Raw genomic sequence first — 24,915 nt, 5'->3', positions numbered from 1 at the left:
GCTATAGCACAGTGGTCACCAGGTGCCCTGGGGGTGTCAGACCCATGTCCCTCTGTAGCACCCAGAACATGCCACCACCACTACCATGGCCTCAGAAAGACACTTCTGAAAAGAAGGATCCCAGTTTTGTGAGCCTGTTAGAAACTAGAAGAATTATCTTGTATTTTGACTGCTGGGGAATATAGAAGGCAATCTCTTTCCAGAGCTTTGAGACCACTAAGACTTCAAAGCACCAGGAGAGCCTGTGAGACTCTGAGGGTGTTTTCATTATGACTCCATTTATAATGGACGGCTCTTCAGGGCCCCCGCACGGTCACTGGGACAGAGCACGGATGCTCACTGTCGTGAACCTGGAACACGAGTTGATGATCTCAGGCCACCGCAGAGGTTTGGTGCCTGTCGCAGCTCGGCTCCTTGCGGTACTTTTTGGCAAGACCCGAAAAGCTGAGTTAGGAAAAGCAACACAACCCACATGTTGCTGCCTGAGGAAGACACAATGCCTCACGAACAGATCTGCTGTTTCTGAGGACACACGGGGCCAAAAGCACGGGGATGACTTTTCCATCAGGCTAGGATGGGTCTGTCATGGTCAGGTGCTCTGATACAGAGCAAAAGGCATAAAGGCAAAGGTGGGAGGTCTCTGCTGAACTCCACCATTGCCATTAAACCCTACACACACACATACACACACGCACGCACGCATGCCATTAAACCCTACACACACACACACATACACACACGCACGCATGCCATTAAACCCTACACACACACGCACGCACGCACGCACGCACGCACACAGTCTTTCTCTCTCTCTTTCTCTCACTGGTAAGGGAAAAGGCCTCCTCTGCTCCTTGGAAAGGAAATCAGGCTCCTGAGATCTGGTGTAGATTAGATAAGACGCCTGTTGCACAAGCCCTTCTGTTTCATCTCTAGGCTCGCAAGAATGAGATATCTTCCTCTGCCCTGGTCCAAATGAAACTGTCCTCCAAGTGAGGCCTGCACCGGGCAGGGTGGGCAGACTGACAGCTGCAATCCCTTCCAACTCTGAAGTGACAACAACAGTCCAGCTGATGGAGACAGTTTGGAGGCATTGACATTTGCCTGCTGGGTTCCAAATCTGTACAAAATCATCCAAATAAGGGAACCGGTATTCCCCAGTGTGACCAATGAGGCCAGCTGTGGCTTCTAGGGCGGGGGGGGGGGGGGGTGTATATGATCAAAGAGCATGATGGCAAAAGAAAATAGGAAACTCCAAATAAAACAAAGCTAGCTTGCTTTCTTCTTGGCTTCCTTCTTAGAACCTAGAAGTGTTTTGTGCACCATTGTGTCCCCTGAGCCAACAACAGCAATAACAATGGCAATAATAATAACAGCTAACACAGAGATAGCACTTACCTTGTGCTAGGTACTGTTCTGAGTACTTTATTTTCATTAGCTCATCTAATTCTCAGTAACAACCTGATAAGGTAGGGTCTTCACACCTGAGAAGGCTCATACACAGAGAGGTCAAGTGGCTTGCTCGAGGTCACACAGTAACTGGTGGAGCCAGAATCCACACCGTGGGTGGTCTGCCTCCCAATTTGTGCCCTTTAAACCACCACTATGCATGGCCTCCCAGGTTTTCAGGAAATACGTGATAAATGGGTGAACACGTTCCGGACACTCAGGGCACGCTGTTTCCTAACGTCAACTGGTCACTAAAGCTTTCTCCTGAGGAAAACTTCCTGCATGGTGTACTCTTTGCAGTTCACTTTGCAAAAGGATCAATTAAGGCAATTTAGTATAATTATTTTTTTTAAAAGGGCAGGTTTGGTGACCAAACTTGGGGTCCAAATTCCTTCTCTGTCATTTCTGGATACGTCTTTGAGCTTCAGTGTCTTTGTATAAGAAACAGAGACAGGAGCACCCAACCTGCTCCACAGGGTTCTAAGGAAGGGGAAGTGAAACTACACAAGTAAAGGACCTATTAAAATACCGGCTGGTGGTGACAGGTAATAAATAACTGGTTATTATTCCAGCTTCAGATGGGGAAACTGACCAGTGGGTGACCAGACCAGGAACAGGACCCAGGTCTGCCCTCTGTCCACTGCCCCTCTGCCTCTTTCTTCCATGACATGCCCTCCTGCCTCTGCTTGCACCCCACTCACCAGCAGCAATCACCTCTCTGAGAGTGAGAAGGGGTGAGTGTGAGCAAAGGCCGATTCTGGATCCCACAGATGAACTGCTAGGCCCAGCACGGGGGCAGGAGCCATGTCTACCTTATTCAATGTTATATTCTGGCATCCAACACGGGGGCCACCATAGGTAGGCACTGAATAACCGAATGAATGAATGAGTGGATGAGCAACTAACCCACACGATCCTTGCCCTGCCCAATCAACAGTGAAGTGTCAGTGAGAAGGAAGACAGGCTAGACAAGTACAGGAAGGACACCACGTTTTCTAGCCCTAAAACTGGTCGTGGGGGAGGTAAAGGCTATCTGGATATTTTTCCTATGAGGTGAGAGAAGGGGATGCTTTTGGAGAAAGGCGGCAGGTGGCACCAGGGGAGGCACTGGCAGGGAGAAGCAGAAGATGTCGGTGCCGGAAGCCGAGGCAGGGGCGAGAGTCCCGGGAGGGCAGAGTGAGGGGACAGTGAAGGCAGAAAAGCACAAATATCACTACACCTCAAGAGTGAATCTCTCAGGCCAAACCAGGAATCCGAGACTGATGAAACACAGTGAGATGGCCATTTCTCAGAGTGCAGGGCAGGAGCTGAGCATTTGAAAAGCACTGGAGAATGTCTTCTCTCCCAGGCAAGAGTATTCGGCACGCTTCTATCATCCCCCAGATGTGACCGGAGCGCACAGAAGCGCATCCATTTATGTATGCCTACTACCAAAGTCCACGGCATTGGAGGGCAAGATAGACGATAAACACACCTCGCTATTTCTGGTCTCCGTGGACTGCTTAAAACATTCACTAAATAGAAGTGTGAGCTTAATACACAATAACTTTATTAAAAATCAAGATCAAATTTTCATTATCAAGAAATTTAAACAGGGGATCCCAAAAGGGCAGAGCAATTTGAGGCTCTGCGGAGGGACATCTTGGTTTCGTTCATACAATTTCCATGTTATCAGATTCATGTTTCCACTGATGGACAGAAAATGAGGTTAAGGCAAGAGGAACTGCAGGAAAATATTTAAAAGATGAAATCAACACACTTGTCTTTTCAGTTCTTCAGATATCTAACCCCCACCTATATTTGGGGACAGGGGTAGTCTGCTATTGTTAATTAATTTATTTTATCTGATTATAGAAGTAACCTATGCCGTGGCAGAGCATGGTTAAAGCATAGAAGAGCATAAAGTAGAAGAAAGATAGTATACTCCAGATCCTAGCCCCTAAGGTACTCAATATTTTGGCATAGTTCCTTGTAGTGATAACTTTTCTGTGTGGTTCTTTTGTTTTGTTAATCTCTACATACTTCTTAAATCATCTTTTTTTTTTTTTGCTTAAACTTGCCCCATGCACGACACACTCTCTGTAAACATAATTTTTAGTGGCTGTAAAACACTTCAAAGAATGGCTGTTCCTCATTGCTTTTTAAAATATATTGCTTTAGTTGTTCTATGCCAGTCAATATTGTGACTAAATGAACAAACAGATAATAACATGCACTGCAAATCCCCATGCGGGCCGCAGTATGCAATGCTTCCCAAATGATTTCGGCAAATTATATTTTAACATAAGAATGATAACAATAATAACCAATATTTATAGCTACTTTAGAGTTTACAGAGCATTTTCATGTGCATTAAGCTCATTCAATCCTCACAGCAACCTTATATAGATCTTATTATGTCTACTTTACAGACCAAGAAAGGCAAGGATTAGAGGTGAAACAGTATTCCCGAGATCACACTGCCCAGAGACACAAGGGACTCATAGATAGGACCTGTCTGCGGGTCACTGGCTCCCAAATCTGTACTCTGGTCAACACTGCTCTCTGGAGGGCCAGCCTGCCTCCTGGGTAGCTCTGCTTGGAGGTCCCACTAGTATCTCAAACTTTCCAAATACCAATCTCATTCTTTTGGATTCTCATTAATAACATTACTCACCATAACCCAAGCCCAAAGGCTAAGCTGTATCTCCCCTGACCCCTCATCCAGCTCTTCCCAAGGCTGCATCCCAGTTACACCAGGAGGCCTTGGTCAACCTCCCTTTGTGACCCCAGGGCAGGGCACCTGGCAAAGAAGACACCTTTAACGACACCTGCTGAGAGGGAGGGAGGGTCTTCTGACTGCATACACTCTGCTCTGCTAGGACAGCACGCTGCCTGACCACGGAATCAAGTGGTGACAAATGCACAGAAACAAAACAAAAAACAAAACCTTCCATCTCACAGAATTCTCTTTACATGGCCAAGCTCTTAAAGTTTACAACTAAAAACGTGTATTAAGGGCTCGTTGTGAATTTTATTCAAAGCCACAACTTCTACACCATTCCTTGTAAGAGTAAGATTCTCACAATTAATCATCCAATTAATTTCCAATTCTCCTCTACACGAGAATCTCATTAGCAAAACCTGGAATGGGGCGAGACAAACACAATGAACCTTGCTATAAGCTAAAAGATAGATTGCAAAGAAATGTTAGACTGATGAAATGGAAAACATCAGGACAATCACAGTGGGAAGAGAGCAAAGAAGTGCCTCACCGAGGCAGTCCTGAATGGCCAGGCAGCAACAAAATGCTCTCTAAATGTTATTTTAAGGGACCATGCTATTACAAAGCAACTGTGCCAATGTAAAGCGTCTTGATGGCATTAAAGTCTTATTAAAACAGCAAACCAGCCTTTTAAAAAGAACAATGGTATTCTGAAAAGCATTGCAAAATTAATCTAGTTATTGCCCTATAAAGAGTCAAGCATGTAACTACATTTAAAAGGGTCCACAGGTTGTACCATGTTCAAACAGAGGACACGGACACAATGAAACCCTGAACAGAACATCTTCCCATTAATTAGGCAGTGAAATCAGCAGCCTCCCCGAATAAAGCAGGAACAAACAGGAAAGAAAAGAATATACTTCTTGTGAAAGAAAATAAAATGCACGCACACAAAGAAATTAAAGGCAATGCACTCCACCCTCGATATAATCAGTTTCAACAGAAATAATTAGAGATCTCGTTCGGGCTGCCTTCGTCACACTGCTCTGAGAGCGGAAGGAGCCTCCCGGTCTGCACCTGAGGAGGTAGGAAATGGGGGCCTCGGAGCCCAAACCAAACCTCCGCCCGTCATGGGAGGGGAGTGCTCTCTGGTCTGCCGCAGAGTGACCAGCAAAGCAAATCGCCCAGGAGACAAGAATACAAACCTTCTCATCCCAGATAGGGGTGAAGAGAAATATCAAATCGTTCTGGGTGGTGAGTTAAGAAAAAAAGAGAAAGAGGACTACTGGCAACTCCGAAACACATACATACGCACACACGTGCACACACGCACACAAACAGCTTAGGCGAGGTGAATACTCCAGGAAAAAGGGCTGTTTTTCCTTAAAATAAAGGCATCATCACCTTATGATGTACAAACAACTTTCTCTTGGTTAGATGCTCCAGGGAAAGCCTCAGTGCCACCTTAGCGTGCCCCCTCTTTGGTCACTGCTCCTATTGAACCAAGCTGTCTCTAAATCATCTCAAGTCTTGCTGCTGCTGCAGCCTCAGCCCAGGCCCCTGGCCCTGCTCCCAGGGGAGGCCCCATGCACATGCCACCCCCACCATCATCCTTCCTGAACATCCCCAGGGCTCAGCACACGAGCCTTCACTTACACAGTACCCACCAGACCTCCAGGCTGTCGTTTTTTCACCTGTGCACCCCCTTCTCACCTCCAGGTTGGAAGCTCCTGGGGCAGGGGAGATATTTTTACCCACTTAACACTCCTCACAATTCACACGGAGTCTGGCACATGGCACAATGACAACAGCCCCACTAATAATAGCAAGTGCTCCAGAAACGTGTGCCACCGAAGGGCTCGAGTATTTTGTCCCATTTTAATCGCTTCGACGACTCCATGAGATGGGAGCTATAGCTCCCCCATTTCACAGGTGGGGACACTGAGACTTAGAGGGATTGAATGACTCGCCCGGGGAATGCCAGACTTCAGAGCTCTGGTGCTTAACCACTGTTTCCACTTAAAAGTGCCTGGTGAATGAATTAATAAACACCAGAGTCCTACAAAAAGACTCTTTTCTATTTTGCAAAGTTGACCATTTTCTTAGTTATTGTTTACAAATTAAAAAGCAACATCCTCCCCTAGAGAAAATTTGCAAAACACAGAAAAGCATAACAAAGAAATTTTTTTAAAAAAATCAGTCTCACACCATCCAGAAATAATCCCTGCTAAGACTCTGAATTCTTTCCTTCCAGTCTTTTTTCGATGTCCTAATGTTCACCAGTCCTTGTATGAGATACCAGTGTTTGTACATAATACACTTTATTCATATTATCTTTGTTTTTGTACATTTTTCTGTCATAAAACTAGAATGACATAGCATCTGTAATTCCTAATTTAGATTATACCATGATCATTTTCCATGTTATTAAGTACTCTTGAAAACCAGCATCAATTACATAATAATTGGAATGAATGACTTTAATATAATTTAACCACTCCCCTATATTGGATGTCAGGCTATTCCCTCCCCCTGCCCGCCACTTTTTTAAGTATTATAAACACTACTATGATGAACGTTCTTGTTCATAAAGCTCTGACCACGTTTGTAATTTTTTGCCTTAGGACAGATTCTCCAAAATGGGATTGTTGGGTCAATGGAATATAACATTCTTCAGGCAACTGTTTTCAGAACGGTCTAAGCCGATGTTACTATTACACCAGCTCAACCTTGACAAAGTTTTTTGAAGGAAAAGTTGATTTCATAATCCATTTGATTTTTTAAAAACTGACCTGCTTTACCATCAAGTCATGAACTATATATCCTTTCCTGAGTCAGGTTACAATTTTGCATATCTGGTGTCATATGCTAATAAACTAGCTGCTGGTAAATATAACCTGTCTATCTCTGCAAAAGGCCGGTCCCAACACAGAAATGGAAATGACCTCAGCCTGGCATCAGGGAGGCCACAGTCTCACCGCGACAACTACAATTCCCATTTCAAATGGTGGCGCGGGCGCTTCAGCCCTCATGCCCCCAGTCGTAGGGAGATGACAGTGTTGATTTTCTCTCTTCCGAAGCTACCCAAAGAAGCTTTCTTTCTGAACTCAGAAGCAGAGCTTTCCAAGTATTCCACTGCTTTAGGGTAGAGGACAAAAGCCGTGACTCTTAGCTGTCACCCACCTCCCTGTGAGAGGCTGCTACAAATCCCCAGGTCCATGCCTTTGGGCACAGCATTCTCTGATCAATTCCCTCATAGGATTTCTCTGTAGTGGGGAAGGTCTCTGGCAAAGATCTTCACCCCACAGCACCATCCACATGCCCATCTGCCAGAGGGGCCAGTGACAGGCCAGCCGGTGGGACACAGTCTGGACTTCTGAACTGGCCCAGGAAGGGCCCAAGCTAGGAGAGGGGCCCCAACCACGCACTCCCTGGGACACGCCAGCCATGGAGTGGGATGGTGCAAGGCTCAGAACAGACAGACCCAGGAGAATCCCAGCTCTGCCATTCACCAGCTGAGTGGCTTGGGCCTCAGTTTCCTCAAGTCTAGAAAATGTGCATGATACAATGCCTCCCCTATGCCTCCCTCATAGGGGAGGCGTACAGACTGAGAATGAACACAAAGTGCTCAGCACAGGGAGTACAGGCAGCAGGTGTCCGCTGGTATCATCGCTGAAAAGCAAGAGGTTCCCCTTCCCTGGGACTCATCTCACAGCAACAGTCTGACCGGGAGAGGGAGACGGATCAGGGAAGAGGCAGGTGGGACCACAAGTCATCCTCTCCTTCCTTGACCCTGCACTTCAATAGCTTCCAAGTTCAAGTATGTCTATGTCATACATCCAGTCCTCAGCACCAGGGAAAGCGGAATGGCATGGAGTCTGCCACTGCTGAGCAGCAAGCACAGAGACGTCACCTGTGAGCAGAAGCAAGTGATTCTGGAAGTCGGTCTAAGCCACAGCTTCCTCGTCTCTGCTGTGGGCCAGTATGGCACCTGCGTCATAAGCTGCTAGCAGATTAAAAGGTAATACATACAAGTACATAAGACGATAGGCACTGTGCCCAGCAAATACAAGGCAGCAATAATAAAATAATTGCAATGACTAACATTTATCGAGCCCTTACTCTGGGTTACAATTTGAAAAGACATTGATTTTACTGGCAAATTTTCCAGAACCAAGAGCCTAAAAACATTTAGGATGCGCTGCACATGAAAAGAATTAAAATGCAAATGTAAAACTCCAAACTATAATTTCAGTATTACAATGACAAGTGAACTGATGTCTTCCCCCCCCCAGAACACGACCCTTAAAAGCAAAGGCCACGCATCCACCTACATGCTCAATGTCGTGAGACAAAACAGACATCGCCAGACTCCACTGTGTTTTGGCACCAGCGGGAGCCCCAGGCCTGGAGTCCAGCTGATCCAGGACTTATCTATATTTGGTACGTGATGTAAACCTAGAACATCTTATTCTTTCACATTTAATAAACCAGCTTAAGACATCATTACTCACCACCCTAGCGAACTCATCTTGAAACTCTGAAGGTGGAGAGGCTACTCCTAGCATTTCTTACTAAAAGAGAAGTGGCTTTAACTCTCCACTAGGACGATGGGAGCTGCCACGAATACCTTTCAAAAGAGGGAGGACAAGTTCATAGCCAACTCACTTTATAATTTTACAAATGAGAAGGCCGAAAACAAATACACAGGGACGGTTTTCTTTTCTAATAAGTACCCTTCTACAAGAAGCTACCAATTATGAAAACCAGAAATGTATTTAAATGCTTCTTATTGCACCGAGTGGAACACCAGCCACTTGTATTTATTACTTATTTGAAACGCAGGGAAAATGAGGAGAATAAAATTTCCTTTTCCTTCTCTAACAAGATGAGTCACAATTTCCAAACATTAATCAATCAGTGAGTCAGAGTGGGGGAGAAGAGGAAGTGGCTGGGAGGCCTCTACCGAGAGCTCTTCCCAGAAGCACAGAGAATCAGGAACCCCGGGGACTGACTCTATATCCCCAGTCCCGCTCACACCCGAAGACCCGGCCTGCCAGCCAGAAATCAGGGTGGTGCTCCTCTGCTCACACACTTAACCACTCCAGAGACGTTTTGGGGGTGCTCAATTTGTGCTGCAAACACAGGGATGAGTAGAATGCCCCCAAGAGCCCACATCCAACTGGAAAGGCAGGCAGCCGGCAGCTGATGTAGGACACATGGGCAGCTGCCGAGGAGGAAAACCCAGCAGGCTGGGGTGGGCGGTGGAGGGTTCCAGACATACCCAGGCAAGGTAACATCCAAGCTGAGACCAGCAACAGTCAGGGCGGGGGAGGTGGTGGCAGAAAAGGGAATCATTCCACACAGGAACACATCTGTGCAAACAGACGGGTAGGGGAAAGGATGGCATGTTCCAGAACCTCCAGGTAGTTCGGCCTCAGTACTGTACCCACTGAATGAGGAAGGGACAGCAGTCAGAGACCAGATGGCAAAGGCCCTGTGATCCCAGCTAAAGCTGGCATTTATTCTTGAGGTCTACATTCTCTAAAATGCATGCTGGGTTCTGTAGCCGGGTCCTCACACCTGAAACTGGTAAGGCTGGTTAAGGCACAGACTGCTGGGCCTGTCCCCAGAGTTTCTGTTTCAGCTAACAAGTTCCCAGGTGATGTGATGCCCCTGGTCTAGGACCACACCTTGGGGAACTACTGTTCTATAGGACAGGAGTCAGTGAACTATAACTCATGGGCCAAGTCTGGCCCCTGGCCTCTTTGGGTATTTTTAATAAAGTTTTATTGGACTATAGCCACACCCACCATTTATGTATTGTCTATGGCTACTTTATAGCAGAGCTGAGTAGCTGCAACACAGACATATGGCTCACAAAGCCTACAGTACTCTACCACCTGGCCCTGTACAGTGAAAGTTTGCCAAAGCTGTAGGCTATGAGAATAGATGACAAGAAAGGAAAAAAACAAAAGACTTCTACAGTCAGTGAGTTTCAGAAGGTGCTGGATTAACCAATGTTCAGCAGGCTTCTTTTTTGCAAGACTTTCCAGAGCCTTTAATGACTGGTGTAATTATTCTAGAACCGGTGTTTCCAGGAACGCAGTAGAGAACACGACACGCTAGTCTGCGGGATGCTACCAAGAAGTTAACCCATCAGAACTGTATCTTAGAAAAACCACTCTGGAGCTAGACAGAATGAGAGGGAACGAAGCTGGAGGCAGGGAAACTAGATAGACGGTTGCTATGGTAACTCCCCAAGAAGAGAAGAGAGTGCACTAGGGTAGGGGTCGGCACTCTTCTCCTGGAAAGGGCCAGATTGTAAATATTTTAGGCTTTGTGGGCCATACGGTCTCTGTTGCAAAGACTCAACTCTGCCGTTGTAGTCCCCAAAAGCAGCCACAGACAACAGGTACACAAATGAGCATGGCTGTGTTCCAACCAAACTTTATTCGTGGAGTTGCAGTTTGGGGTGATGAAAAAGTTCCGGGCACAGATGGGGGTGATGGTTACACAACATTGAGAATGTGCTTTATGCTGCTCAACTGTGCATTTGAGAATGGCTAAAGTTGTTAATTTTATGTTAGGTGTACTTTACCACAATTAAAAATATATATATATATATATATTATGGGCATTGACATTTGAATTTCGTGTAATTTTCGTGTATCATAAAATAGTATTCTTCTTTTGTTTGCTTTTATCCACTTAAGAAGTAAATGCCACTCTTCGATCAAGGGCCACACAAACGCAGGCAGTGGGCCAGTGGGGCCTGACGTGGCTGCAGGCAGTGGGAACACAGAGGGCACAGGCGAGACCTTCGGGCTGCTGCTCCCCGTCAGGGCCTGCCCGGGATCGAGGAAGGGACACAGGACAGCAGGCAGGTGGGTGGGTGCTCCAGGGAGAAGCCTGTGCTGGAACTCTCAGGAGATACCAGCCCCCCCAGAGAGGCCCCAGCTCCCTGCGTGGCCAACCACTGAGAGTCCAGGGCAAGGCGCCTGCCTGCCTCGGGGGCACTCCTGCCTCCTTCTCCTTTCAGAAGCCCCTCCTTCAGGGACTTCGCCTGCTGACCACTGCCTGGCAGCAGAAGAAAGCACCCTGCCTTATCCTAAGTAAACAATTCCTAGGAAATCCAAGCAGAGATTAGAAGATTAAATAATGACCACTGCTTTTCAATCTGTGGGGAAGGACACACTATAGATTTTTAGATTTCCAATCTGGTCTGGACTTTTTAAAAAAAACATAGTAAAAATGGAACTTGGATGTCACTGAAATATAAACTATTATCAAAGTTTCTGGACACCTACTCTGAATTTCTGCACTGATGTGGTTGCAGACCAGTAATGGCCAGTTTGCTGGGCCACGGACCACAGGCTGACACACTTTTGAGTGGACCCTCTGGAGTTCCTCGGCTGAAGACAGAATGAAATGTACAACCCAACCAGGCCAGCCAGTCCCACACTAAGGGACTCGGGCAGGTGATTCCTCAGGGACAGGACTCTGGAAAACTGGGAACTTCGCTGTGCTGCCAGGGCACCAGGGCAGGCTGGGGCCACAGCTCAGAAGCCCCTGGCGGTTTGGCTGTTTGTTACAGGGCAGAGGGGACGAGGGGCCCAGCCACCCAACCAGTGGCCCAGCCTAAGGGAACTGAGAAAGACAGAAGGGCAGGAACACTGCTCCACTTGTGTAAAGAAATTAGACAACAATGAAAATCTACAAAGCAAGCAACATTGCAAGGTACCCCTTATTTTAAAGTCTCCCCTTTATTATACAATCCCAAAGCACGCGCTCCCCTGCGAAAGGCTGGTTCCTATCTAGGGCACAGAGGAATCGTGCCGCTCACTCCATCAGAGCAGACAGGAGTTTCCCATCTAAGAGATGTAATTGCAAATCATTTTAGAAAATGCTCAACATCTAATTGTCGTTATAATACCAAGTTTACATAGCCCAAATAATGGACAAATATCACCATGTAATAGAATAGTACAAAAATGGTAATTTTACTATGGAAAGTTGGAACTTGCCATTTCAAATTAGCAGAAGCTGTGAAGTGGGCATTACTGACAATGTGAATATAGTAATTGGGGCTGATTTCTTGGCGCCTGGCCGAATCTGGCTGCCTGGCGTCCTGTGAGTTAATTATAGCTCTGTTAACAGAGCGGGGACAGGGAACACTCAGCAGTGACGCAGAGATAAAAACTCAGCTCAGGTCTGCAGATGAGGCAGAGCGCGAGTGTTCTGGCTCCGGGCCAGGTGCGACAGAAATTATTCCCAATTACTTTCTTAAGCACGGGCCCTATGAAAATACAGACATGTACAGCCGGGGTCAGCCACCCTTGGAAGCCAAACTTTCTGAAGGTGTCCTTGCTAACTCAAAACTGGTCTCCGTCCTTCCCACGTTGCCAGTGGAATGGCTAAGTAAGTCATTTTCGTCTACATCCCAAAATATTTCATTTACTGCTTTAAAAGTTTCCTTTTAAAAAAATCCCAGAAATCAAAATATGTCATTCTAGCTAAATTAGCTCCCTCCACAGACTGAGATAATTATCTCACTGTGGGCTTTTTGAAAATAAATCTTTCTTTTCTTTAATTTTAGAGATGTTACTGTGCACGTTGAGGTTGAAGACCGCATTCTCTTCTTCCCTGTGTCTAAGTCACTGCCCGTGTCACTGCCTGTGTGCCCCGACCTGCCCCGCGCCGACCAGGCCCCTTTCTTTAGGAAACCAGCGAGGACATTCACGGCGTTAGCTGACAGTCGGGCAAGGAAAAACATTCAAGCTCTGGCTCCTGCCTGGGATAGTGGGGTTATTTTGGAGTGAAGTTAGTCAAGTTTTAAATCCGTCACCAAAACGTTTGAAAGAAAGCTTGGTCATTGCTCTCTCGCTCTGCGAACCTGCTTCCACTCTCCTTCCTTCCCGCTGGGACCCTGGATAACACAGCCCAGCTTCCTGGGGTTCCCCTCGCCCTGCACCTGCCCCCGCCAAGCTGGGGGACTGGGTCGGGAGTGCCTCCTCTTTACTCTCGCTGAACACCGGCCCCTCGAACCTCCCCAGCAATGGTGCGGAGTTACTCTGGATTCCCTGGGCAAATCTTAACCCCTTGTGGTTTTCCCCATCTGTAAAATTAGCAGGGCAAGGCCCCACCTCGATGACCATGGGAATCGCATGGAACAGGCTTGGCACAGCCCTTGCCTTTGGCACTCGATTAGCAAATGATCTTTTTTTCCCTGCTCTCTTCTGTAACCTCCTGGCCTCACGCCACACCCATCTCTCAAAGCCCTCCAAATCCAACCCAAGGTTCCTGCCTTCAAGCTAAGCCTCTACTGACTGTCCCTCTGCCTGGAAACCTCTTTCTAAGCAGCCCTGACCCTGAGTCCTGAGAGCTGCTGCCTGACTTGCCTGTCACTTCGAGACTGGCTTTGGTTCTCGTGCTCTCCTGGTTCTACGGAGCATGCTAAAGAAGGCTGATAACCTCCTCAGTCCCTGATCGTGGGCTTCCTGTAGGACCTTCCTCCAAGCCCCACCCTCCTGGCCACAGACCCATTGGGAAATATCTAGAACTCATTCTTTAAATAAGCAGATGCCTCATGTTGACTCCTGAACCAAGCCCTTTGCCTCTGGTGTTCCCAGCCTGTGTTCATAGAGCCAGGGTCTTCCTGCCAACCCAGACCCACAGCTGGACAGAAGGAAAGGAGACGCAGGCCCCCAAGTCAGAAGTGGGCTCCTGTGCACAGGAGGTCCAGGACCCCAGACCTGGGGCCTTCAGACATACTCAGCTCCCTTAGCCTGGCCCCAACTTCTCGTGCACAATCCTGTGGGTTCTGTCCCTACACCATCCACCATCCAGGCCCTCAGTGCTCACAGCCCTGGCCAGGACCTGAGTCCGGCAGAGGATGCCCCGCCAGGGACTCCACTCCGGTTCAGAACACCAGCTCCACAAAGGCAGGACCGGACCTGCAGCCCCGGCCCCCAGCACAGTGCCCAGCACAGAGAGGAGCCGTGATAGACACAGGGATTCCGTGAGTCCTTGTGCAAGTTTAAATAACAGTAAATTAACTACCAGCTATAAAGGACAAAATGTAACAAACAGAGAGGGAATTTACTCTCAATTTAAATAAAAGTATTAGTGGCTGTTTTAATTTATTTTCCTGGCAATAGACTCTAATTCCAGTGCATGGTTTCAGTGGTGGTGTGCTTTATATCTAAATGAGTGGATACACCGAAAGCAAATGTATCCTGTAGCTAAACGCCCAGAACCAGAGCCCAGGCTAGGTGGGAGCCCACTGTTATCCAAGGACATCAGTGGCTCTGCCCTGCATTTATAGCTCACCCCACATACCCCCAACTCCCAACACGCACCTCGCACCTGCCCTGCAGGATTGTTAGTCGCTGAGTGACTGTGTGATGAAGAAGGGGTCTCAAAGTAGGCTTGGGGGGTGCACCCCCAGGTTATAATGTTTTGGAAAGGTGCAATACTGACTGGTTTTCTCACTCTTGTGGCATCTGGTCTTAACTCTGGGTATCAGAAGCAGGTTGCCCCAACCCACATTCTCTGCCCCAGGCTGAGCCACAACACCTCGCTTCAGAAAAGAGGGCCTCTGACCCCACACCACACAGGACCAAGCTGGCAGGCAGGGGTGCGGAACACAGCCTGCACCAGCACGGCAATGGGGGGCACTGGCTCTTCCAGGGACAACTTGACGTGCTCACCTGCTCTCTGGATAGCACAAGGTGACTACTGCAGGTCAACAGGACCCGCAAGGGGTAGAAGACCAAGAGGTACTGAGTTTAAAAACAAAAACAGAATCACCAACAGACAGACATGCTGTGGCAGAGGACACGGACAACCCAGAGGAGACAAACTGGGTTTCTCGACAGCAGCTGAGTAGCAAGATTCAGGGCGCTGGCTCCTAGGCTCAATGTGGCAACTAGCTGAAGGTAACCCTGAGCAGGTGCCTTCTTCCCTCATCTGTGAGTGAGAGGGGCAGAGGGCTGGATTGCTGGTCTCAACTGGTGGCTCACGGGTGCCAGTGGGAAGCAGAGGCAGGCTTAAGTGCCTCGAGGTCACTCTCCTCTCTCACGATCCACCTGCCAGGGAGCCCATCTGCAGGCTAGGCAATACCTTACACCCAGTGCTTCCCCCAGGCCTTGGTGGGTTTATGTGATACTGTAGACCGTGGGAGCCGTCACTGACACTGAATGCTGTCCTACGAACTCACCAACATCCCCCTTGGGGAAAGCAGCAGTTTTGTCTCCACAGTGTGTGGCGGATGAAAAGCTGGCGGGGCAGAGCAGTGCGGCTGGAGGGCCCGATTCCACGCCATCTCTGCAAGACTCCTGAACACGTCTGCCCTTGCTGACTCAGGCCCCTCTTCCGGAAGGAGCCATTGGGAGTGGCTGGGACAGTCCATTTCAGCAGGGACAGGACTCCCAAAGGATCAATTACCTGTTCCCAAGGTCACTCACACCTGGGATGGCTGAGCCCAGTCAACTGAAGAAAAAACAAGTTTTCCTTCCTGAGTCACAGCACTTAATGGAGGGTTTGGCAGGAACCTGTGCATGGCTCAAGTTGTCATGTTGTTTGATTAGAAATGGTTTACTTAAAATAACAAGCAACCCGAACTCCCATTGATAGAGGATTGGCTAAACACATCAGAATGAGCCAAACGCTGGCAAACTGCAGCCACTAATAGGCCACTTCAATGCAGACTGACTGTGGGAAGATGTCACAACACACCAGCTTGCAAAAGAACATGGCCCCAAAGTCCCTGGCACATAGTAGGTGCTTTTCAAAACTACTGAGCAGAAGTGAGCCTGTATATGCATTTAAGCATATAGAGGTATCTGAAATGTTTGCAAAACGTTAACAGTGATCTCAGGATGGCAGAATTTGGGGTGATTCTATGTCTCTTCATTAACTAAACTAGCCTGTATCATCCTAACAATGAGGGGAAAAACAAACTTTCCCCCTCCTTATTTTTGAAAAAATCTGCTCTATATAGATTTTACACAGCATTGCAGGATAACACAAGAATATCTAAATACAATAAAGATATAATCAACAAAAAGTTCCCATGAAGTCCCAAAAAGTTCCCAAAAGTCCCATGAATGCAAAAGCATCAACAATATTTTCATAAGTTATTAATTCATTTAATGCATTTAATTAGTTCATTTATTTAGCGATATTTATTGAATATCTATGTGGCACGTATATTGTGCTGTGTATATAGCAATGACCAAAATTATATCGCGAACCTCCAAAAGTCAAAACGTCCCAAAAACCTAATCGATGCCCTCTTTTTTCTTTTTTCTTTTTTACCAAAAATTCATCCTATGATGCCCACTTGAGAGCAAACATTAAGACTGGGCAAAAAGATGCCCAAAGAAGGGCTGACATCGGCCACATTGGAGCTCCTAGGAAAGCATCTGCCTGCTAGCTCAGAGTTTTAGATGAGTTGTTCATTTTTCTATGATTCAACATGAGTACTTATCGGGACAGGAAAGAAAGCTACCATCCACTGGGTAGCTGGTTACAGGGCACTAAGCCACAACGAACACGGGTGTAGCATTAGTTGTTAATCACAGCCATTCTAGGAGGCACAGACTTCTACCCAAGCTGCATGGAGGTACGGAGAAGGGAAGTGATGTACCAGCAGCTGATGGAGCCAAGATCTGAGCCCAGGTCTGTGTCGCTCGGAAGCCCACACTGCTGCCTCCGCTCGGCACTGAGAGCCGGAGCACAGGCTTGGGGGCCGTGATAGGAGGAGCACGAGTTGCCCTTGCCACATGAAAAGCCTGCAGTGGCTCTCAGAGGGCTGGGGATGCCTCGCTGGCCACTAAAGGACCAAGGAGAAAGTGCATAAAAAGGAAGGAAAACCTGGGCAGGCGGGTCCTAGAGGGAAAATCTCTGCTCATGCTCTGCCCTAAGATGAGCACTGGGCAGAGGGATTGGGCAACAGCACGTCTCCCTTTCTCAGCCAGCTTTCTAGATTGGAGGAGACATTGCCTAAAACGAAAACCATCCGAAACAATACTGAACACAAGGTGAGATGTAAGGACACACCTGCAGAAAGTGGGCCTCTTGGAAGGAGCATTCAAAGAAACCTTTTGTTCCATTTCACTTATTCTGTGAAAGCAAGCCTATGACCCAATGTGTCTGCGTTACAGACAGGCCGTTTCCCTGCTGGGAATTTGCCTGTCCTGGCCGTGATACTCCACCCTGTTAACTTTGGGAGTAGTCTTTTTCTCCCTTAGTCATACTTTTCGGGAAGTCCTCCAACCCTTGAGCTGAACCTGCAATACCCTAAAAAGGTAGGTGAGTGGTGCTTCTAGGATTTAAGCATCTTTCTCCACCTACTGGAACAGAAGTTGGGTAGGTTTCTACCCAAATTAATGCAAAAACAGACCTGGGAAACAATGTGTACTGGCATGTTTGATAATACTGCAGTTACACCTCCAACCAAAAAGACTTAAAAACAGGGAGAGACAGAGAGGGAGGGAGGGAGGAGAGGGAGAAACCTCTCCTTGTCTGTAGTTTAACAAACTGTTCTTAGCAATTTCTGCTCTTTTAAGGTTTGCAATCAACTCTGGAATTTAGCAACATAAAAAGCCCCTCAGAACCCATGTGTCCAAAGGCTTAAGTAAGGTAGTTAAAAACTCAGAATTCTTCAAAGAATGACTACTTAATATAATAAAGGCTTCATTACTGAGCTGTTATCCCAGCCTGAAATGAAGCAGACCGAGCTCAGTAATGCCAAGACGTGAACACTGCTGGACAAGAGAGGAGACAAATCCACTCTCACGATTGGGTTATCATACTGCAACTGCAGAATTGTAATCGCAGCAGTACAGAAAATCCAGTAGCTTGACGAAATTAATTTCAAGAAGTAGATTCCATTGATGTATTTTGTTTTTCAAAGAGCTTGCTTGCAGCACAAAACAAAGATGCAAGCTACTTCTCCTATTTTCATCTTCAAGATTCTCCAGGAACAATGAGGACAGCCACGCACTCTACAGAGACAGCTCACTCAACACTAAGCAGGGCCCCCAAAGGAGGTATCCCCAGTGCAGTGACAAAGGCCACCCTTGTGCAAGTTTGGGGGAAAGTGCAGGCCAGGATTAGGGATTCACTTTCTCTTTAAACTAATCTCTTATAGCAAAAAGTAAGCAGGAGAGACTCAGGCAAGACTCCTGAGGCCCCTACCCTCCCCCACCCCAGTGGGTTGTCGAACTCCCTGAGCAGCCTGTCAGGGCTGAGGCTCCACCAGGGCTCAGGTTGATAGGAACAAGCTGCCCCACATGTCCATGGAAACAAGGTCAGATTGGCAACAAAAAGCCCCGGCTTTAAAAGAGCCACCTGCCCCAAGGAAGCCCAGCTCCTGGCCCTTTTCCCTCTGGCTTCTCAGATTTACAGTAGGAAAATGAAATGTGCACAGCTGTGGATTACAGGGGGAAATCAGACCCTTCCGATGGGTCCTGGCCCCGCTAATGGATTGCTGTGTGACTCTGGGCAAGTCACTGTCCCTCTCTGGGCCGGAGTTTTCTCCTGAAGAACTTGACAGGCTGGGCTACTGGTTGCTAAGACAGCTGTGACAGCATTCCCATCCTGAGGCATCCCCCTGGCCAGGGTCACTCAGTTCACTCCCTGAACACCAGCATTACAGCATTGAATCAACCAACCAAGCAACAAATGCTCACTGAGCAACGATGTACCCCCAACCAAGGACTTAGGAGGATCCGAGGTATTTACAATCTAAGGAGGATCCTTAGGAGGATCCCAGAACTTACAATCTAAGTAGAAAACACAGTCACACAGAGAGTTAAAGGATGAAGGATTTAAATAGCAATATAAGGAAATACTAGAAGAGTATCTACAAAAGGAGCAAGGTGTCTGGCTTCCCTGCAGAGCATCTTCTCTGGGTAACCAACAACTGTACCCTCATCTCACCTGTGTGCTCACACTCGCGTTGCAGCACAGGACTGTTCTTGGTGAAGACTGTGATCAGGCAGTGAGACTGCCGATCAGGGCATGAGGCCAGGTCAGGTGTGGGGCTCTGGGTGACCTTAAATGGCCCTATAGATGCATTATGCTAAATGAAAGCAGCGAGACTCAGAGGCTGCATACTGTATGATCCACTTATATGACCCTCTGGAAAATGCAAAACTACATGAACAGAAAACAGATGGGTGGTCACCATAGACTGAGGATGGGGGAAGGGAGTGACTACCCAGGCGCACAGAACTGGGGAGGTGGGTGGGCTGTCCTGCATCTTAATTGTGGAAGTGGCGTGTGACTGTACACGGCTGTCAAAATTCATCAAAGGGGACACTTGAAAGGGGTGGATTTTACTAAGTTTAAACCTCACTTTTAAAAGACTCTCTCCCCCAGTGAAGAACTGATTTATAACAATATCTCCATGCCAGCAGACAAGGAATTAGAGTGCAACCGAAAAGAGGGTCAGAACACGAAACTCTACCTTTCTTACCAATATCATTAAGGCCCCGTGAGCAGCCAGACCAGGATATTCGCTGCTGTAATTCAGGTATTTACCCTTCTCTTGGCTTGTTCTGGGGGTGGGGGTGCGGAAGTGCTAAGAGCACAGGTGGAAGAGATGAGTTAACAGAATCTTCTCAACTTAAGATCGTCTCCCATTACTTACAAAAATCTCTGGTGTCTGCTGAACTCAAATTTGCTAGCAAGTGCTGGGATGGTGTAGTGAATAAATAAGAAACTACTAACATCGATAATGGAGAAACAGGAGCCTGGCTCGGCTACGGGCTCAGTGATGCTATGTGCCAACCTACAGGAGCCACTCGGACCCTGACTCAGCCACTGCCCAGCCAGGTGGCTTCAAGCAAGTCAAACCTCCATCTCCTGCCCTGCAAGAGGAGGCAGTGACAGCCCAGCTCCGGTTTGTCTCGAGAGGCTCCCAGAACACACAGCCGAGCTGCACCTGGTGCGCTGTAGCTGTGAGCATCTAGTGAGCATCTAGCATCTAGGAGTGTGAGCATCTAGGATTATTATTAGTCACATGTTCTGCCTGTAACACTGCTTTAATTCGCACAAAGCACACACACACACGCACACCTCAAGGCACTGTACTAAGAACATTACGGAAACCGCTGCCACTCTGAAGGCAGCTGTCTGTCATCTCTATGCACAACCTGCCACGGGCCCTCAGACAATAGGGGCCGAGGCTGCAGGGCTTCCGGCTGCTCCAGGACACCCCCATGCCCCACTCTCCAGAGCTCAAACGTCTGAATAACCCTGTCCTAAGCCAAAGCTTGATTCATCTTTGCTCAAAAATAATCCTACAGCCACCTCGTTTTGTCTCTGTCCGTGCTGTGGCCTCAGGCAAGACATATCTCAGTTTCCTCGTGTACGAAATAAGGAGATTGGACTAGGTAACCTGGAGAACACTGTTAAGGTCCACACATCACGGCCACATTCATCTCCACACCTGAACCCGGGATGGCTCCCAGCCGCCCTGCAGGATGTAACAATGCCCCCCCAGGAATAACATCTGTTCACAGGGGGCTCCTCTCCGGGGGCTGCCCTGACACCCCAGGGCCAGGTGGCAGGAGGCCACTGAGCACACTCTCCAGGCATCTATTTTGTAGGGGAGACAGAGAAATGTAAACCACAGCCCCAGTGGGGGACACTTCCTAAATCCACACCCGGAGGAAGAAGTCATCACCTCCTGGTCACTGGAGCAGGCAGGGAGAAGGCTGGGCAGGGTGAGCCCCGGAGGGAGGCCAGAGAAGGGAACCCGGCAGATACCTCGGGTCCAGAGGGAGCCCGGCACCCCAAACTAGCCTCTGAGTAAGAATTCCAGGCGCTGGTTCTAAATGCAGGTCCCCAGGCCCTTCCTCGGGGGATTATGTTTCACTAAGTCCAGGGTGGGGCCCAGAGACAGTATTTTTAACCAGCACACACCCGGGAGAGATTGTTCTGATTAGCTAAATTAGGAAAACGCTGACATGGGGTAGCTCCTGCATGGCTGGGAATGAAGCTGCTTTCTTAACCGTGACAGTTCTGAGTGCCCTGAAGCCTGACCTGGTGACCTCTAGGTGGCTGGTCTTACGTGGTTTCAAAAGCGCCCAGGCCAGAGCAAGTACGGAAAGTGACAGGGAGCCCTGATGGGGTGAAGGAAGCAAAACCCCAAAGCAAAGTGGCCAGTGGGGACTACAGGGCTGGTGTCTGAGCCGTGTCCTCTCCTGGCCTCCCAGCACCTTCTACACACCCAGGGCGGCAGGACATGGCCATCACCCAAGACCCTGTGCTTTCCTCTCCTTGTCCCCTCTCCCTCGCACCTGGTCCATGCTCACCCTGAAGGACAGCCCTTTCCCCTACTTCCCCAGGGAAACCCACGCCACACTTGGAACCCACCTGACCTTCTGGAATCTCACCCCATTACTGTCTCCCTAAGCTCACTCCCGTCTGCCAGCCAGATGGCCGGAGACCGTCTCCTCCCACACCCTGAGACCTTGATCTTGCTCTGGAAGGATGAGGCTGCCTCTCTTCGGATGCTCCATTTCTCCCCACCAACCCCCACCTGGAAACAAGCTCAGGGCTGCTCCCCCCAGGGTGGGGAAACCCACCCTCTCAAACCTGTTCCTTCCCCAGCTGTACCCTGCCGCTTCCCCGTCCTTCTCAGCCAGGCATTTCCTAAATTCGCCATTTGTACGTCCCCAGGTCCGCAGGCAGCACCCCACCCTGCAGCCTGGGAACAGCACTTCCCTGCCTGCTGCGTTACTGTCTGTCTCCCCCACTAGAATGTCAGCACCACCAGGGCAGGGGCCTGGGCAGCCTCAGGGACTGGCACTGCCTGGCACACAGTTGGTCCAGTGAAAATATTTGTTGAACAGGTAAGACATAACCTCAATTACTTATTTTAAGAGCGTGTGTCTTGCTAAGTCCACTATGACAGTGTCCAAACTGTTCTGGCTCTACACCTGATTCCCTGAACATCCATGCTGCAGCATGTGACATTAACCTAAAATGTAAGCCTGGCCATGTCACTCCTACGTGTACCCTCTGACCCTTGGCAAGGCCTTAGACAGAGGAAGTCCAAGCTCCTCACCCTTGCTGTCCAACATCACCACTGTGTGCCCTCCCCCTCCCCCACCAGACGCTGTTCATACCTGGCGACAGCCCCGATCAGGCGCCACACCAGGTCCAGACCCCTACGCATCCCCCAGCGCCCTGTCTCTTGCTCCAAACATACACTGGGCGCTGCTCTCTCAGTATTCCTGTGTTTTCATTTACTACTTCATATGGAAGCAGTCCATCACCATGCCAACCTCCCCGGCCGGGCCAGGAGTGAGTGCCCCAGGAGTGCCGGGGACCCACAGCTGACGTGCCAGCGTGTCGACTGCAGGACACGAGCTGTGCAAGGGTGGATGGGGCCATGCCTAGTCCATTCATGTGCTGCAGTACCCACGGCCGACCCGCCCCGGCAGCTGTCGTGCAGGTCCCCACTGCCTGCTTCCCCGACTGCACCATTATTCCTCCTCCTCCTCCTCTCCCTCCTCCTCGCCCAGGGTGATGCTGTTTTCGCCTCTACTCCTGGAGAACACGACAAACCCAACTGTACTTTGGCCAGAACTGACTTGAAACAAACCTGAAAGTTTACTTTGGAAAGGAGTTAATAATAAAAGTTGGAAGGCGTCTTCAGGGCGATAAACACCTCCTTTTTCCTTTCTCCCAGCTCCTGGCGCAGCACCATCCCCTGGTGGAAGCGCTTTCTGGGACATAACCACAAGACCCATGACAACGAGGGGGGGGCGGGGGACAGAGAAGGGGGAAGAAGATGAGGAGGTGGATGGAGTGGGGGAAGAAAACCTCACAAAGAGCCATAAAATGTGTTTCTCATCTACCAAAAGCTGCAAGGCCGTTTCTTTAAGTCAGGAGAGGCTCTCGGCTGAGAGCTGAGTTTTTTAAAATAGGATAGATTCTTGAAACCCTGCACCTTGCCAAGAAGAATGGATAACAACTGCCCCGCAAAGGTTCTAGAAACAAATACAGAAATAGAAGAGGCACTTTCTGAATCCAAACAAAATTATTCTGTAAGTGTAGAAGATCATCAGAGCAATACAACCAGAATAAACATCTCTAATAACAAAATAACATTAAAAATAAGGCACTTTAAAAAACGTCAAATAAACTATCTTTAAAATTAACGATCATAAAATTGTCATTGCTCTTCATCCCTAACTCAGGTGGGAGGAAGTCAGAGGGGGATTTTCAAACGTATCTTATGCAACTTGACTTTTAGATCATAGTTAGAACACATTCAATTCCGAATTTTTAACATACTACTATCCTTTTGCACAATAACAGGCATCCTATCTTACAAAGAGACTGAAGACACGACAGACTTCCTTGCAACTGGATTAAGACTCCTTGGGATAGAAACAATTCCTCTCCTTACCGACCACAGTGATTTCAATGGTCGGAGATCCATATTTTATATTGAGAACATCATCGACTGGCTGATGAGGGTGAGAGGAGAGACAGGAGGAATGATCAAATAAAGCGAACTTCACCAGCACACCATAAATGGCCCCCTTCTGGCTTTTTAATGACTAAACATCACTTTTTAAAACTTTTATGATAGAAAACAGAAATAGCTTTTGCTCATCATTTCGAAGTAATGCTCTAAAAGCTTTTCTAACTTAGGGCTAAAAGACATAATAGTTATTTTTAAATGTCTGGTTAAAAATTAGAAAGTCTCAAAGGTAAGCCACAAGTATGCGAACAAACCCTGAACATTTCTATTTCTGCTCAAATACCAAAGAGTACAGTAAATGAATGAATATATTCATCTTCACTCTACAACCAAAACAGGCAAGCGTAGTTAAGAGATTTAAAAATGACTAAAACAGAAGAAATTTTTATTTTCTATGTAACACAGAACCTGCTGAAAGTTATGTAGAAATTTGTACAATCTTAATATCAAAATCATTTTCTTCTTCCCAGTTTTATTTTTAAAAAGGAAAGAAAGGAAAGCCATAAAAATCCATTAAGAAATTCACAACAATTGACAGTGTGGCAATACAGATTTAATATTGTTTGCCTAACAAAAATGTAAATAACTAGCTCCAAATTATTTTTTAAAAATCTTATCATTTTTTTAAAGGAAAGTGTCCACTTAAATATAAATACTAACAAAAGGTCTGTATTTTTTTTTAAACTCCTCAGAATCCTTGGAATAATGCCTGCCAACTAAAACACCTACTATGAATTTAGTAATGGGTTATGCAAACATAAATTACAAGGCCAGACATTTTAAAAGGAAAAAAAAGTGATTTATTGACGCACTGGAGACACGGCAGGATAGCAGCACTATTTCAATTTTCCATATATTCCTCAACACTACAGATGTGTTAATGCAAAAAGAATTTAAAAATAAAAATGACTCTCAGCTCTTCTGGTTCTAATACATATCAGCTCATTTACTTTAAAATAGTTATCAACAAATTCATTTCCTGTACTTGTAATCAAGAAAACTAAAATACAGTCCAATATTTTATCTTGTTTCAAGTATGAATGAAAAGTGCATCTCAAAATCTGATTTTAGTAAAAATAAAAATATCACATCCCATTATCTTATAACAGCAAAAAGAGTTAAACCACATGTTTTATTCTTCACTTATTAAGCCCAATCTATCCTGATCATATTTTTTTAATTGTAATTTGTTCATTCTAGCTCCATAATCACAGATCACTTCCTTGTCTCATTTCACTGTTAGAACCAGTTT

At 47.4% G+C, this 24,915-nt stretch overlaps 1 protein-coding gene and 1 long non-coding RNA gene across 12 annotated transcripts in view; one reads left to right on the top strand and one right to left on the bottom strand.

Moving 5' to 3' along the window:
- The window catches only part of CUX1 (cut like homeobox 1), a 362,228-nt gene that overhangs the window by 241,757 nt on the left and 95,556 nt on the right, over positions 1-24,915 (bottom strand). The window lies entirely within an intron of this gene.
- Positions 20,799-23,570, top strand: LOC142862438 (uncharacterized). The gene is made up of 3 exons (XR_012913521.1): positions 20,799-20,889; positions 21,928-22,020; positions 23,495-23,570. It is a non-coding gene; the product is annotated as an uncharacterized LOC142862438 (long non-coding RNA).

Source organism: Microcebus murinus, chromosome 19 (assembly GCF_040939455.1).
Source record: "Microcebus murinus isolate Inina chromosome 19, M.murinus_Inina_mat1.0, whole genome shotgun sequence".
NCBI classification, from domain to species: domain Eukaryota; kingdom Metazoa; phylum Chordata; class Mammalia; order Primates; family Cheirogaleidae; genus Microcebus; species Microcebus murinus.
Note: the sequence above shows the minus strand (reverse complement) of the source record. Positions and strands in the feature narration are given on the sequence as shown.